At 33.1% G+C, this 18,669-nt stretch overlaps 1 pseudogene; it reads right to left on the bottom strand.

Annotated features, from left to right (window-relative positions):
* Positions 1–4,448: 4,448 nt before the first annotated feature.
* Positions 4,449–18,402, bottom strand: LOC110703790 (annotated as a pseudogene).
* Between the last annotated feature and the right edge of the window lie 267 nt (positions 18,403–18,669).

Below are 18,669 nucleotides of genomic sequence, written 5' to 3'. Positions count from 1 at the left end.
AAAACCCTCCAAAACCCTCGTTTTATGGTTGCGAATGGTGGTTTTCGTGGTGGGAGGAAAAGGAGGGAGGGGTGGTTTTCAGGGGATGGGGGTGGGAATTAGGTCGATTTGCATGGTGGGTTAGGGATAAGGGGTTTCGGGAGGGTGGAGGTGGGGAGAGGGTGATTTCGTGCAATTTCTAGTCGGGGTGGGGGTGGATAGGGTGGGTCAACTGTAGGTAGGGAGGGAAGGAGGTGGTGGCCTGGTTTTGTTTTTTTTTTTTTTTTTTTTCCCTTTTGTAATGTTTATTTTGTTATTTTATTTTTGGACCATTTACATGCTTACACGTGTCAATTAAAGTAAAAAAAAAATCCTATTTAACAGGTTACCAGTTACTTATGACCAATAAAAGCGAATACCCCTTAAAGTTAGGATTATTCAATAATAATCCAAAGTTGGATTATTAAAAGCAAATGGCTAAAATTGAGATTATTAAAACCAATTTTTTCTTATGTTTATGTGATTTAATAAGTAAAAGATAAGATGGTCTAGTCAAATTCTTGAAACAAATGAAAACTACGCACGAAGGTTGAGTTCAATTTAATTTCTTCATATGCAATGGAACATTTAATATTGAAGATATGGAAGTGTCGATTCTAATGATAAGTTTCGAACGTTTTGGGTTAATCAAATTAGCGCATAATTTTGTTAATAAAATTCACATGAAAATGACTTTAAAGTATTAAAAATATTAGTATTATTTGTGTATCTCATTATCGTCCTAAATATTAGGACCATAAAAGCCAAAATTAAGTGAACTGGATATTAACATGATTTATTTCATGTAATTTATTTATTCGTAATAATTTCATGTAATTTGTTATTACACATATTTTTCACATTTTATGTGTATATTGTTTGACACATAATTAAATAGATGGCAAAGTTCTTGAAAACTATGAAGGCGAATTTCAACCTAACTCCTTCGGTACGTAGAGGAACGTTGGAGTGTCAAATGAATCCGGATGACATTAACGAGATATCAATTGAGAAGTATAATGATAAGTTTAAATTGGAGGCTATAGACAAAGGTAGCAAGATTGCCACTGCTGCCTCGAGTGTGGAGGTTGCATCCAAATCTACTGGGGGCCGCAAACTATTGGAATTAGGTGAAGAATAAATTAGGAGTTTATGCTAGTGGTACCTCAAGTGAGGACGTTGAGCATACTTTGAGGAACTTACCTAATACCCTTGATGAACAAAGAAAGGAGATTGAGAAGTACGAGTTTAGAGGTGGAGATGATAGTGGGGAGGATGGAGAAGACAACAAGGAAGATGATGATTCTAATTAGCTCTTATATTTGAGATTTAAAAAGTCGATTATTGTTAATGATATGTGTAAGCACTTGTCGTTTTTATTTACTATAGTTATGTTTTCTACGTATTTAGTTTGTGTATTTATATATTATAGTTTATTGTCTAATCTGTTAACTTCACGGCTTTTAGTTTTTTATTGATTTATTATTATTTTGTTAAAGCAAATCCTAAAGAACTTGTTCTCTGTCTAAGTTATATGTGCTTCTTCACTCCGTTAAGATTAGGTGAAGGAGTTAAATGAACTAGGTCCATCATAATTGGCTACCGTACTTTATTTAACTAGTTACAAAAGGCTCAATATGACTTGGATCGTATTTTTACATTTGTATCAAAACAAAGAAAAAAAAATTCTATAATCATGTATTAGGCTTATAAGACCAACTTGTTAAGAAATTATTTTGTAACCTTTGACTCTTACCCAGTGCCTACATTCTATTTTACTATCTTAGCCATGATTTTATTGCATACTATGTAGTACGAATTACTCCGTATTTCTTTAATCCTGCCCATTTTTCAAATACTCTTTTTTTCTTCTCTCAATATTTCTTTTTGGTATTTTAGGGTGTATTGTGTATGTTCAGACTTTTTAGATACGAAATAACTTTTTCAATCATTTCACATTTTCTCTTTAAAGTTTTAAGTTATTCTCCTCAAAAGAACTTCATCCCTTCATACCCTAAAAAAATACTTCGTTCTTAATTATAAAGTCAGTTAGGTTATGCTGTCACATGGGCATAAATGCAAATTAAAAAAAAGTAATTAAAAAATTTGTCTTTAGTTCGTCTATCTTAATAATAAATATATATATATATATATATATATAAGGTGTCATTCAGAAATGGGACTGATAAATGATCGGTATTGATAATTACAAGTGAAGCCTATAGTTTTGAAAGGGTTAAAGTGAATCATTACATACCATACAAAACAATATTGTGGTGGTTAAGAAGATCTTGATAGAGTCGATACTTTGTAATTTCACCAAACTGCTTTGAATTAGTTGACTGTTTGATTTTGCAATTTCACTGCTAGAGAAGTGAACATTGAAACTTGCTAAATGTCAATTTTTAATGTCTACAAGCTAACTTTTTTTAGAGTAAATACAAATACAAGGTACTGAACTTAGCATTTATTTGCAAATGAGGTATATTGAAGTTTGGAGTGAAGCAAACAAGGTACTCAAACAATTTATGACCTTATATAACCGGCAATCCTTTGCATATATAAAGGGAATTAAATTTGTTGGCATATAAATCAGATGGTACTGAAGTTTCCATTGAATTAAAAAAATAATATTACAATACGACAAAGAAAAAAAAGGAAATGAAAAAGGAAATAAAGTAAGAAAAAGAAAATTAAACAAGGAAACCCTCTCTCTTCTCATACTTCTCATGGTTTTTCTCAATCAACACCCCCCTCTTTCTCACTCCTCTTCGCACCTGTGATCCTCTCTATCTCGTTCAATATGGATTTTTGGGTTCCATTTTCTCATTCATCACTTTCGTTCGTGGTTTAAGTGGTCAAATTCAACCATAAAAATTTCAGATTTGGTGTTTTTATTGTTGAATTTGATCATATAAACTCATAGAAGATGAAATTTGAGATAGGTATGTTGATATTTGCGTATTTTTTGTTTATTTTGTTGTGATTTTTTTTCCTTTTTTTTTAATTTTGTTAATTTGCTTTTTTTTTTAGTTTATTTCGATTTTTGGTTAGTTTCGTTTGATTTGTCTTATTTTCGTTTTTTGGGGTTATTTTGGATATGGTGTGTTTTGTTGTATTTTTGGTGGTTTGTCGGGGCTCCGTGGTGATGGAGTTTGGGGTGGTGTGCTTGTCTGTGAATGGGTATTGGTGTAAGTGGTGGGTGGTGGTGATTGGTCCGAAAATGGGAGAGTTTCTTTTTCTTCATTTTTGTTGTGTTTTTGGTTTGATTTTTTTATCTTAGGTTTGATTTTTGTTTATTTGAGTTTAATTTCAGATCTTAAATTTGATGTTTGTTTAATTTATTTGAGTTTGATTTTTGATTTGGGTTTGATTTTTATTTATTTGAACATAGAGTGAAATTTTTATTTTTATTAGATTATTTCTATTTATGGATAAATGAACAAAAATTAGATTGTTTCTATTTATAGATAAATGTTTATTATGTGTAACCTTGAACATAGAGTGAAAGTTTACACGAGCATGAATTTCCTGAATTTGGATCGAGAAGTTTATTATGCCTAATATTATGTGTGAAATTGTATTGTATATTTTGATATCCAATACTTAAATTTTTGTCATATACAATTTCACTTTGATATTATTATAAATATATTTATATATATATATAAGGTTTTTTATGCAAACTATAATGAACATATTCATTATCATATAATTACTAGCTCGTTAAAATCTCAACACTAAAATCATCTCTTTTACTATATGTTTATTACCATATCATCAAAGTCAACAAATTTGAAGAAACCCTAGCCTCTCTCCTCTCTCCCCTTTCTTCTCTCTAAAAACCCTAGCCTCCATTGTTGAATTTTGTAGGGACCAAAACCGATGGAAAAACCTAATCTTTGTTTTTTGTGTCTTTTCTCTTTGTTTTTGTTTATTCTAGGTTTATAATAACTCTTCCGCTTTTAGGAGAAACGTTTCTCCCTTGAAAAAAGGGTTTTTCTTCTTCTTTAGGAGGATTTTTCTCCTTCGAAAGAAAAGTTTTTCTTCTCTCTTTTGAGGAAGGATTTGCTTTATTGTTTGATGGATTGTTGTAGAGTTGTTTCATGGGTAAAGATTTGTGCGGGATCTTTAAAAAGAGGTTAATCTTCCTATTACAACCAGACGAATCAGGCAAAAAAAAAATTCAAGACTACAACAAATCGATAGACCCCTCATCGAAGAAGACTGTAAATCACAGCAATGTAAAAGAGGATATAAAGAATGTAGAATTTACAACGATCGTAGCTTTGCTGAAAGGATGTTTTTATTTAATTCAATTGTCATGTATTTGTTTGATATAAATCTCTTCGTAAATGTCATATGACTTTTTATTTATGAATCAATCTTTGTTAAAAAAATAAATAAATTATCATATCATTAAATGTTCATTAACAATAACATAAAAGGTACAAATCATGATCATTAATGTTGCATAAGCAGCAAAAACCTAGCAATAAATACATAAATATTAGGCTAAACTAGTATGAACATAAATTCATCATTAGTGAGTGTAGAACAATTTACAAGCATGTTTATATGACGTTTAATACATTAGACCTTCAGTAACCATAAATATAGCGGCATTCATGAATCAGCTAACCTTATGCTGTTATGCAAAGACATTATGATTTGCAATTCCAAATTCTGAACAGCTCAATCCTTCTTCAAGCAGCCTTTTGACAGACCGCAAAACTACCAGGGTTATTGTTATGCTCTTTGTGCAATTATCAGTTTTATAAATACCAACAAGCCGGTCAGCCAACTCGAACATGTTATTTCTGAGGCTGCAGGATACATAAGAATGAACAGATAAGATTGCAAGGACAGGAAAAATATAAAACAATTTGATGAAGATATTACAAATAATCAAACCTTATGATTACAAACTGTGCATTTTTTGTACGATCCTTTACATAATGCCCAACGATTGAAACGTTCTTGAAATCTGCCAAAACAAGATACAGCAAACATATCACTCAAGCAGGAATCCACAAATTTAAGGATCAGTAAAAAAAAATGAATGATTCAAGAAGATACCAAGTGCAGCATCAATCTCATCCATCACATAAAGTGGGGTAGGTTTGTAGTGATGAAGAGCAAAAATAAGCGCTAAAGAGCTGAGAGTCTGAAAGAAAAAGGCAAACCAGCAAAGGCTGAGACCAGCATCAGGCAAAATTAAGAGAGATCTGAAACGAAACTCTACAACACTAAGCAATTTACCTTTTCACCACCTGACAAATTTGCAATGTTCTTCCAGCTCTTTTTTGGTGGTCTCACGCTGAAAACAACCCCTTCAGAAAAAGGATCTAAAGAATCCACTAACTCCAGCTCTGCATCTCCGCCAAGTGTAATCATCTGCATCTCATACATAAAATCAAGATCACTTTATGATGCACAAATACACTGGAAGAAGATGCAAAACAGGAGATGCTCGATAAAAACTTAACATGTGCCAACTTCTTAAAGAATTTGATCCATGTTACCATCTACAAGGTGCATTAGCATGGCAAGGTGGCTCACAATTATCAAGATCACAATTATGGCATGATACAAATGTACCATAGATATCATTCAGAGAAATAAGCATACACTTTCTAAATCTAGATAAGTACATCATTTTGACTATTTACACTATAAACATGCTAACATTAACTACATATTATCATCGAGAAACAAAGGAAGCAGCACCCAAAAAGATAGATAAAACAATCAAGCTAAAAAACATAAGGCGACAAATATATTCAATACAAAAATCATTCATAAGCAATTTCAGATACCACTCTACTTCATATGCCTTTCTTCAACTATTCCAAACAAGGATAAACAAACACATGAAGACGAAATATTTACAACTATCAATCACAGACCTGATACATTTCCTTCAACTTCAGAGATATGGTATTAAATCCAGCCATGAACTCGTCCAACCTGAAATCAAGTGTATCCACATTAGTTCAAAAGGCATAAAAGTATGCTACAGTAAAGACAGGACAAACAAGGAAAGAATAAACTAACCTTTTCTTTCTCCATTCATCATACTGTTTCTTAATGTCATCACGCTCGAGTAACTTCATTAAGCTCATCTACCCGTTCATTGTATGATGCCACCTTTTTACGATATCTAAAATGTTGGACAATAAGTTAGTAACCTGTTTGCAGCAGCACAAATTTAAAGTATTTGAGTCAATAGGGAGAAAAGTACTCAGAGATTGAATCAAGATTGGGATTCATTTCTTTCAGTTGTGCTTCCAGCAAAGCTACCATCCCTAAGGCCTTTTAAGGTTACAAGGCATGGAAAGAGTCTCATCTTCCAGGGTTGACTTTAGCTTTTCTTGATCTACAGAGTCTTTCGCAATTCTGAAAACATCAGATTATCTATAATGTAATATGTTCAGAATAAGCCTTTTGCAAACAAAGAATTAAGTACAAATAGGTCAGTTCATACTGCTCCATGTGCTTCATGATAGCATTCTGCAAATCATCAAGCTTTTTGTTGTATCCCCTCTCCTTAACTTCCATCTCTTTGTGAAGTTTCTTCATGTCTTTAAGTTTGAAATCAGCATCAACCTGTTATACCAGCATCACCTGTTACTAAGTAATGGAAGATAAAAATGAAATTTAAATTAGAAACACTTAAAACAAAAGATTCTACCTCAGTTGCCCGCAGTTCATCCATTTTCCTCTTCAAGCTCTCATAGTCGGATTTTGCTTTGTCCAGAACTTCTCTATGTTCACCAAGCAGCTGATAGTGTAAATTAGCAAGGATTAAAGAATCTCAATTAGCAACACAAATTATTAACTGAAGTTGAATTCTAATTAGCAAGATTGACTGAGAAAAACCTTCTCTGTCTTTTTGTAATTCTCTTGCACAGCGAATGCCTTCTGTTCTATTGCCTTAAATGTTGAATGCATCTTTTCCCTCTCTTGATGAAGAAATTCCTGTTCTTTCTTTGAATCCCCTATCCCTTTAGTCAGCTTTTTTATCATTTTTTCACCAGTCTCTATTTGAACTTTGTGGCGATTTATCTCTGTCCCGTGTTTGTCAATATCCTAATGACACAATAGAGCTATCAGTGGTAAATACTTATTCAGATATCCTTTTTAAAAATGAATGCAGTCAATGCACCATGCCGGATACTTACAGACTGGAGTTTGTCGACCTTTGCCTTTTGGTTTTTAAGTATTTCACTGCCAGCATTCTCTATCTTATTTTGAAGCTCTGATGCCTGGAATTCAATGAAAAAAAATAAAAAAAAAAAAAAAAAAAAATCTGCATTTAGTAACTAAAGTACTAAGCACTCACATTTCAATTATCAGCCAGTCAACAAACTCCATGATGAAATTGAAAGTGGAAGAAATATTACTTCAAGTGCAATTATCATACCTTCTCCTTCAATTTCTTAGAACCCTGTGTAAGTTTGGCAATCTCCCTCTCTTCTGCATTTATTGTATTTTGGAGCACAGCAAGCCTGGATACCTCTTCCTTCTTTGGTTGTGCAGCAGACTTCAGAGACTCAAGTTGATTCTTAAGATAATCATTTTGAGTATTCAAACTGTCAATCTGTTAAGTCAAAAGTCAACCCTGTTATTAGCAGGAACAATGAATTAAAAACAATACTTTCATAAAGCTTATACAAATTTCAATCTCAGGATTCACCTCCTTCTGACTCTTGGCTAATTCCATCTCTAAGTGTTGGATAGCTTTGTCTAAAGACTGATAACTCTGAATAGAATCAGCAATTTTTCTCCGAATTGCATTTAATTTATCAACCAACATGGAAAGCTCCTTTTTAGCATCAGTAACAGCTTCTTTAGAAACAGTGTCAGCACGAATAGATGTTCCCATTTTCCCCCCGCGTGGTTTATTCCCCCCTCCACTCATGGTCCCGGATTTTTCAAAGAGAGCACCTTCCAATGTAACCACTCTCCTGAAGTCTCTGCTCTGACCATATGCTATGCGTGATGCCTACAAAAGGACAGTCAGATAAATCATCATAGGAGCCTCCACAAGTTAACACCAAAACAATTTCACAACAGATTGTTGTTAAGAACTTTCTTTTATCTTATTGGGAGATCCATTATATAATTGAGTCTTGAGCTTATTGAACCACCATCAAACAACTGACATAGAAACAGTGAAATGCTGTAGATTATAATAGCTCTCATCACCTCAGCCATTTGGGTAGACATTTCCCTAGTAAAAAAGGATAAAAACATGCACCAGCCAAACAATAATGATTAATCTCTCCCTTAGTCATTATATGGTAAGAATAAAAAAAAAAAAATTAAGATAGCATCATCCAGTGACTCATATAACCCAATGCTTCTACTAATTTGGGACAGTCTATTTTATATGTTTTAATGTTTAATAATAAATCAATAACCAAATTCCTTCTAGAAGTACACATATATTTTCCTTATTTACAATTTTCTGCCTAAATTGTTTTTCTACGCCAAAATATGAAAAGTACCATTTTCCTATAGAATAATGAAGCAAAAAAGGATTCAACTATATTATAGGGGGATGAATTCATTCCAAAATCTAACATCTTCCATAGGTCTACAAAAACACAGATAAATAACTAAGGTTGTCGATAAAAGATATGCTCAGCAATTAAAATGTTTTTTTTTTTTTTATCTTTTATACAATTTTAGAAATTATAATGATGATATAGAAAGCACAAACTTATTGTAATGTTTGCCAAGTGTTACTTGCAGTTGGTTATTTATGTATTTATTTTTAGTGAGAGTCACGTGCAGTTATTACTTTAGGAATATCACTGGAAAGTACAGTATATAGAAGATAAAAATAATAGATAAAAATAATAGATCAACTAATTTCTGAGATTCTTTCAGATAGACTAATTTTGTTCGAATCTAGTTATTAGGATTTTAAACTTCAGATAAACAAATTTAAATTAAAAATATAAAAAATTTAAAGCTAATACTTATAATAAAAATAAACAATACTAGTTTTGTACCCGTACGATGCCATGGCTGATAAAAGTTTAGGATAAACTTTTTGGATTGAATGTTAAATATGATCATACAGTCCCTTTTGATAATGCAGGATATTTAGACATACTGAATTAAAATATATTTTATTGAACTGAAATTATTTTTATTGAACTAAAAATATTTTTACCAAAACAAAAATTATTTTTCATGATTAAAATTTATTTTCACCAATTCTCTATTATTTTTGTAAATAAGAACTTATTAAAACGAATTTTATGATGGAAAAAGTACCATATTATAAGATATTTATTAAAAGTTATGATTAATTTTGTATATATGAAATATTAGAATTTTATCAATAATAAAACACTATACAACTTTTTATATCTTTAAAAATCTATCCAAACTTCGCTTACTTAGCATTATATGTGTCACAATAATACCTATGTCTCGCCTATGTGGCGTGACACTTGGCGAAAAACTGGAATGCCAAGTGTCGCTGTCTCGTGGCCTATCTGCGAGATCGGCTTTATTTATTAGTGATATATATGATATGATATGATAAGTGGTTAGCTAAGGTCAAAGGCTAGTACTTAAATTTAAACTAATCAAGGCTTACCAATAACTCAATATGCATAGCCTAGTCAACACATGTCAAACATTTTTCTTGCAAAGTGCAAAATTGGCAGATTGTCAAGTTTATTAGATAGTTCGACAAAGACTTAGGAGGCAGAACACCAGAAAACTCTTCACACCAATGAGGACATCTGTTTTGTAAAGGTCATTTCTAAATATTTCGTATCATGCAATTCAAGGGGCGTAAAATTTTCAACTGTAGTCCAACTTATAATCAAGATAGGTCCATCAAAGCTACTTGTTGTAATGTTAGGCATCACAAAGAGAAATATCTTCTTGTAGTAGCTCATTATTATTAGGTGACAAACTGGCTCACTATTAAAATTCCAGAAACAAAAGTCAGACATGAAGAAGAGATGCCAAAGTGAAAATTAAAGAGCAAAAATATGGGGTCAAAGTAACATACAAAGATGCTTTTGATGAAAACGTTGCCTGCTCAAGGTCTTTCGCCACAACAGTGTTTTTAAGCAACTCAAAAAATGCAAGTTTTAATCTTTCACTCTTGACTGTAATCAAGTCAAAAAGCCGAGGAACACCCTCCGGGGTATTTACTTTTCTCTTCAACTGATCACCATGTCTCTATTGTTTCTCCTACAAAAAGGAAGAGCTAAATTCAATGTTTGTCTACGTAAAACTTGCCTAATGGAATTCAAACAGCATATCTTGTGGAAACACAGGACTACAGCTGTTAAGATATAAACCTGGATGCTGTACCACAGATCCAGAAAATGCTTATACAAAAGGAAAGCAAGAAATGTGTTCAACAAAATCCATTTCTTTCAAGAATCAAGAGTCTGCTATGCAGTCACGCCAGTCAAAACCCCAATTGAAGCAAGCATATACCTATGTTCTGTAATGATTAAACTAAGAATAACATCATTTTCCAAGGAAGTATTCCAAAGGAAAAAGGTCATCAAGATATCTGCAAATTTAATTTCTGTGCTAATCTTTTCTAAAGATGCAGACTAATGTCAAGTTTACGCATCCTAAGTCCTAACAGAGTAACATAAACCTGCTATACAACAGGCCAACAGGCCATTGAACAGTAATAATCAATACAGACTGCTAGTGTAGTTTCCCATTTTGAAAGTTTCCAGCTCTTCTTCCTTAAGAGCCCCTTAGCATGTTAAACATTCACAAGTTTTGACCACTCAGACAAAACTCATAAGACTGATATGTCTCATGTCAATTACTTCTTACGATTTTTTAATAATTGCACCATTTTCTTTTTGTGGAAGTTACATATTATTTGCAAAATTTCCCTTTATGATATGCTTTCATAAACCTTTTTTTTCATGTGTTCACACACCTCTTTTATATTGCAAGCCTAATGGTCCCATTAGATATTATTACTATCACATGTCATGCCCACCAATATGCTGCTTTTATATATCTACCAACCCAATATAAAATAAAAAAAAATAAAAAAATATGAATTGGAAAGAACAATCACATAGTGAATTTTTAAAAATCAATACACAAGTTAAAACGATTTTCTATCGAAAAGCTTAATTTGCTAAAGCTATTCCTAATTTAAGGAATCAACATCAATGACAAAGTTGATAACCTCAAATTTCTTTTACAGTCTGAAACCTCAAGTTGTTACTTTAAATTAGTATTTTGTTTCTTTAAAGAGATGAGATATATAACTTAGATGTGCTAGCAATCATCATCCTTGGAAATTTTGGACTACTTCCGAAATATAACCACATCAACAATAGAACTAGTGACTTCGACAAAACAATATTTAAAGTGTACCAGTATCATGAAGGTCGCAACACCAAGGTTTTTCTCACGTAGCAAATCTACACATTTTTGGGCTGCTTCAGCTGTCTCAACAAGTATATAGTCAAGTCCAGGGCATGCTGTTGACACAGCAACATCATATTTAGCTGCATAGGAGACAAACAAGGGAATAAAGTCAATAAGATAGGCATATAAGGAGCCAAAAGTAGAACATGACATTACACTGATATATTTTTCTCTGAAGATAAAGGATTTGACAGAATTGAACACAAAGAATAATCCCCATAACTGATTCACATATCATAAAACAGTGTCATAAAAGCAACAATGATCAACTGTTTTTGCATCTACAGGCTCACCATCTATAGCACCCAAATCACCCATTCGCCCATGTATTCCCTTGATCTGATTTGTTTCCTTGGCCCTTAAGATCTCTTTTAGAACAGATCCTTGGCTCCTCTCAGATTCCATAACAGATACAAGCTCAGCAACCTTTTGTCTTGCAGATTGCTCAAGAGGAATCAAAGACTCTTGCTCCTTGACACATTCCTGTCCAGTCACAAAAGTTCAGTCTTCTAGCTGCCTCTGATACAATTATATGCAAGTTCTGACAAAGTATCAATCCTTAACGAAAAGTAACCAATAATGCACTTACTTGCTCTGCTTTACGAGCTTTAGAGGCCTCAGACTCTTTTTTCTCCAAATCGTTTTTAATGCTTGTGATGGCAGCAGATTTAGAGTTAATCTTATCACTTATATCTTCCAGCTGCTTTTGAGCATCTGCAAAAGCTTTTTGTGCACCTTCATGCTGAAGTAAACAAATAAAACACTTTTAGCATAAAGATCAAACTCATGAAAGGCAAGTACATGAGCTCAACATAACAAAATAGAACAGAAAAGCATCATATTTCTTCCAACAATCCAACCAAATACATTAAAAACAACTTTCCAGTTGAGTTATAGCCTGTAAATATACAAATATATGAGATTTATGCACATTAAATCAAGGTTTTAGCATAAGAACCCATCAGTCTACCTATTCCAAAACCAGAATACTACCAATCTACCATACCAAGTGTTTCAAAGGCACAAGGTGTCCAAATATGACAGCAACCTTGAAGCAGATGCATAAGACAAGAACCATCTCCAAAGCAAGGCACTTATTACTTATTTCTAGGGTCAATAGCTAGGCATTGATTTAAAATTAAATTACAAAAAATCAAGCTAATGAGCTTTAAATATATTGCATCAAAATACATCATTGCCTCCAAAAAAAATATTTCATTTCTCACCAAAACTTTGTTCCTAGATAAAATTCTCATTTCACCTTTATTTATTTCATAATACACATTTAATCAACCAAACTACACTCTTATTTTATTTATTCCCTTCTAACCAACCAAACCCTACTACCATGTTTTTTATTTATCATCCTAAAAACTTTTGAAAAAAGAAAATGGGACTTTAAATTGAGAACGGAGGAAGTACAAAAATCAAGGACTTTTGTAATTTATCAGGCACTAGGTAGCACATAACAACTGCAGTAAATCATCTCATGCAAAAACTTAACTACTGCAATTACATCATGCTCTACAAGGCACACCTCACCTACAGTTCAATAAATCATGTTTCCCACAGCCATGTAGGCACTGCATTTGGTACGCTGATCACATAACGGATATAGCAATTCAATAATTTAGTTCAAAACGTTGAGTACTTTGTATCAAATGCCTGCATAGCTGAGTGACACCGACATCATAGTTGCTTATGTTTTTTAAATCACCTTATCATTTAAAAGCTTCCGCTCTGTAGATGCAACTTCCAGTTTCCCTTTATGGTCCATCAGTTGATTCTCCCAAGGTTCCAACTCAGCGCGAACCTTGGCCAACTCAGAACGATGAATCTCAGTTTCACCTAATTTCATTTTCAAAGGACAAAGATTCATCAACATTGACATGTTTCACAAAAGATGTATAGAATCTGAGATCAAATTCAGGTTCCAATTGGAAAATAGTTTCTAACTGAATTTTTAAATTTAACGAGGAAGACAATACATCCATTGTCCATCATAAAAAGTATCCTCAGTATTTTATAACAATAAAAGTTAGCATAATAAATAAAAAAAATAAAAAAAGAACGATTACGCTGTAGAATAATAACAATTTATCAAAGATATATGTACATTTCACGCAGCCATGATCTGACAGCTTACAAATGTAGTACGAAGTATTAAGCATGCAGATTTACCAAAAACCAGCTAACAAGGTTTGTAAAATTTGAACAAGAAAATTTTAAAAGAAACAAACTCTAATGATTCAATGCACCTTGCTATATTTGGAATAGTGACTGCTCAAAGATTTCAACATATTTATAGACGTTAAAACTTGAAATCTTCAATTGCCAAAGTAAGATCTATCAAAGCATTTATGTAATAAAATAAATTACAAAAAAAAAAAAAAAAAAAAAAAAAGCTTGGGAAATCCAAACTAAAACACTTGCACAAGAATCCCAGGCAACAAAGATGAGCAGTAAATTCTGACACAAACAATTTTCTTAAACTATATTGACTTCAGAAGGTCTGGCAGTCCTTCGAGAAATTAATACATATAGCATAAAAAAGTACAACATGAACATTAATAAATCATTCAGGCAGCAGAAAATGACAATGCATCATAAACTTATATAAAAGTGAAAATCCACCTTTAGATTTCTCTTTTATTTCTTCCAAAACCTTCTCTTCTTCCACCAAGCGCTTTATCAAGTAAATTCTGACACAAACAATTATCAAGTTCCTGGGATTTCCAACATGCATTACACACAATTGACAAAGCAATCAAGATTTAGCTGAAGTGCTAATGTCAGCTTCAACACCTAAGATGTGCAACTATACACTAGATATAAATGGTTGGAATCAAATGATGCAAACCTCTTGTCTCTTGAGATATTTATTGTGCAAAGTCTCAAGCTCCTTCAAAGTAGATTTATTTCTCTGGATCTCCTCTCAACGACAAGTGTTTAAGATGACATTAGCAAATACACTCATGTAAGAGAAAAATTGTATTAATCACATATGACCAAGAACACCTTTTCAACTTCAAACTTTCTTCCAAGCTGGAAAAGTTATTTTGCAGCTCAGCCATTTTAGCATTGTTGTCTTCAGCAGCAAGTTTTGTAGCTTTCTCTTGCCATTTAAACAGTGATAGTTCCTTCAGCATATAAGATTCTGCCTCATTCTTCACATCCTGTTGATCATGAGAATACAGATTCAGTAAAAGACTTTCATTTGCCTCTCTTCAAAGGCTATAATGATATAATATAATAGTGAATACCTCTAAGCTGTCTCTTTCTTTCTCGGCCAACTTGACCATCTGCACAACTCCAGATCTCTTCTCATTTAGAGCTTCTAATCTGAGGATGCAGATTTTATTAAACAAAGTCAAAATGGATCACTATAATCCTTAACCTGACATGAGTACAGCACGGTGCAAAAGCAGCTCGCAGCTAATACACTTCTGCAAGAATACAGCCATGAATGGGGCAACTACTCTTTATAAGTTGAATAGAAATATTTGTGTTTTAAGCGCTTAAATCTATTCAGTTTCTCCATGTTATACAACTTCAAAGGTTCCTACCAGATTGATTTGCTAATGAGATCGAGTACCAGAAAAATAAAAAGTTTGAACAAACAACTTCACCAAGATTAAATAGCATTACTATAAATACAAAGAATATGACTTATTATCTTGCAATACTAAAAGCTGAATAGAGAAAACTCACTGTTTAGAAGACTCATCTATCTTCTCCACATATTTATTAGTCCCTATTAAATCCTCAAAGTATTCAAGAAACCCTTCATCATGAGGTCCTTGAGCTTTCGGCTTCATTAGTGAAATTTGTTCGACCTTGCCCTACAACCCAACAACAACAGCCAACCAACATGAGTTACTTTGTATGAAATACACTGAAATAAACAGAAAAGAAAATTGAACCAAAAATTTAAATTACAATAAATCTAATAGACCTGAAGGATCAAAAATCGATTATTATCCAAGTCGACTCCTTTTGCCTTCAATTTAGTGGTAACTTCAGTGAAGTTACTTGTTCTATCATTAATGTAATACTTCGAAGAGTTGTCTCGAAATGCAACCCTTGTTATGACAAATTCACTGCCTTCAACAACTTCATATTCTCCATCATCCTACATGACACAAAACATCATAAACCATAAAACCCCCATCATCTAGCCCCTACTCAGAAACAAATGCAACAATAAATCGGCGAAAAATTAAATTACCAGATCAATAATCTCTTGAAAATGGACTGATACACCTGCACTATCTAAATTCTGTTGATTTGTGGAGTTGTGGATAAGCTCAGAAGCTTTGTTCAATCTCATCTGCAAAGTTCAAAATCAAAATCATTTCACTTAGACTAATCTGAATTCAATTTTTAACCAAAAATGAACCACAAATTTTGTACAAACATCATTAAATTATTGTCTTTTTTATTAAATTAAGTAATTAAGAATAAAGAAACTAGAATAATTGTAAAAATTTTGAAATCAAAATCACCTGTTTTGCCCTTTTTCCAAAAACAAAGAGCATAGCATCAATCACATTACTTTTCCCACTTCCATTTGGTCCAACAACCGCCGAAAAACTCTACAAAAATTCAACAATAAAAACTTAGCAAAATTTTGAAGAAGAAATTAATTGAACTGAATTAGATGATATAAACCCTAACCTTGTGAAAAGGGCCAACACGTTATTCACCAGCATAAGATTTGAAATTTCTCATGACCATTCCTTAATGAAGAGTCTCGACTGGGTTGACTCGTGCGCTGTCAGCGCCGGGGTCCATCTCTTTCCCCATTTCAAAAGAGATGGAATTTGTAATTTGAATTATTGAATTCCGAAAGGCTTTCTTAATCCTCAATTACACTAGGAGGCAGTGGCGTCTCCATGATTTCCGGAATGTGGGATAGAATGAATTAAGGTGAATTTCACGACTTATAAGGTGGGGAGAATGGAAAAATTGCTCAAGTGGGCTGTTGGGCATAATCGTAATAAACACTTTTCATTTCATCCCTCTAGTTCCGCTTCTTGCTCAAAAATGAAGAAAGGTTCCTCCTACTTTTCCAGTTGCCAGGGCGGGTAACCAACTCACCGGCGCAGAAATGAAAAGAGTCGCGCCCTGTGCTTTATTACAGCTATCGCTATCTCGTTCTTTTAGTCTTTTTAATGGTACTTGAATCTTAAGTCGCGGTCATGTCTTACCCTCCTCTAGGGAAGTTTGGAATCGTAATTAGCAAAGGAATAAAAATATAATAATTAAATATTCAGTACATAAGTTCAAACTATGGATTACAAATAGATTACACATAGAAAAATGGGAAGAAGAAAAAAATTACAGAAGCCGAGTCTTCATACTTTGGAAGCGTTCCAATACGTCATCATCACTAACTCTAGAAAATAAATCTCTCTCAAGAAAAACTAAACAGAAATTATAGGGCTCAAATACTCAACTCAAATAGTCAAATATCCGGTCACAACTTCAGTTTCTAGAGGAAAAATCCCCAGATCAGCTAATCAAAATCAATCTTCAGTGTCTAAAATCATATTAAAAAAAATCATTTGGAACTTATAATGAAGACAAAACTATAACAAACCACAGTCAAAACCAATCTTCACTTTCTAGAGGAAAAATCCCCAAATCGTAAAGTAAATTAGCAAAATGAAATTCAGCGATTTACCAAAAAAATCCCCAAATCGTAAAGTAAATTAGCGAATTAAACCATTAAATCAGCGATTTACCAAAAAAAAAACATTAAATTAGCGAAATGAAATTCACTGACCTCAGCGAAATTCAAGGACGTCGGACCGTCGGACTGTCGGTGTCGGAGCACCTGATGCCTGATGGCGCGTCGCCTGCGGGACAGAGGAACGGCGGCGGCCGGCGGCGGCTTCCGGCTGGGGATTTAGGATTTTAGGGTTAGGGTTTTACAATTTGGGGGAATGAGGAAGTGTAGTGTTCTGTCTTGAGGATTGAGGAAGTAGAACTCGTGTTTGATGGGAGGTAAAAAAAACCGCTGGGCTGCAGTGATACACCTGCACTATCTTAATTCTGATGATTTGTGGAGTTGTGAATAAGCTCAGAAACTTTGTTCAATCTCATCTGCGAAGTTCAAAATCAAAATTTTTTTTATATAACGTACTTAATTTTACGACAAATTTTAACGATAAAAAGGACAAAAATAAAAAAAATAAGTTACACAAATTTTAACTAGTTTTTATTTATTTGGAGTAACATTGTTAAAATATAAATGAAATAAATAAATAAAGAAGTGTTGTGTAGGAGAGATAAAGTAATGGTGGGGTATTGAAAAAGTAAGAGAGAGAGAGTGGTGGGTGGGCAATTTTTTTGCTCACCATTGGGAGAGAATATGTGAAAAAAATTTGCCCATGAGTAAAACTTATTTCTTGAGAGAGAAAGTGGGTAGAGAGAGAGTGGGTGAGCATTTTTTTTGCTCACCATTGAGAGTGGTCTTAGACTAATCTGAATTCAATTTTTGTACAAATATCATAAAATTATTGTCTTTTTTATCAAATTAAGTAATTAAGAATGAAGAAACTAGAATAATTGTAAAAATTTCGAAATCAAAGTCACCTGTTTTGCCCTTTTTCCGAAAACAAAGAGCATAGCATCAATCACATTACTTTTCCCACTTTCATTTGGTCCAACAACCGCCGAAAAACTCTACAAAAATTCAACAATAAAAACTTAGCAAAATTTTGAAGAAGAAATTAATTGAACTGAATTAGATGATATAAACCCTAAACTTGTGAAAAGGCCAACACGTTGTTCACCAGCATAAGATTTGAAATTTCTCATGACCATTTCCTTAATGAAGAGCCTCGGAGTTCGAGACCCGGACTGGGTTGACTCGTACGCTGTCGTCGTTATTGTCGCCGAGTCTGCGCCGGGGTCCATCTCTTTCCCCATTTTAAAAGAGATGGAATTTGTAATTTGAATTACTGAATTCCGAAAGGCTTTCTTAATCCTCGATTACACTGGGAGGTGATCTTCGTTCAAATTTATTACTTTGTTGATTTTGACTTATCTACAAATTAAGAGTGTTTATTTTTTTGTAGTTGTAATCTGGAGGATGTTGTTTCTGCTGAAAAAATTATGAGTTATCAAAGGCTTTCTATGACTGGAATTTGAGTCTGAGATTTGGAATGATTTTGGCAGAATCATTCTTCATCAAAA

Source organism: Chenopodium quinoa, unplaced genomic scaffold (genome assembly GCF_001683475.1).
Source record: "Chenopodium quinoa cultivar QQ74 unplaced genomic scaffold, ASM168347v1, whole genome shotgun sequence".
NCBI classification, from domain to species: domain Eukaryota; kingdom Viridiplantae; phylum Streptophyta; class Magnoliopsida; order Caryophyllales; family Amaranthaceae; genus Chenopodium; species Chenopodium quinoa.
Note: the sequence above shows the minus strand (reverse complement) of the source record. Positions and strands in the feature narration are given on the sequence as shown.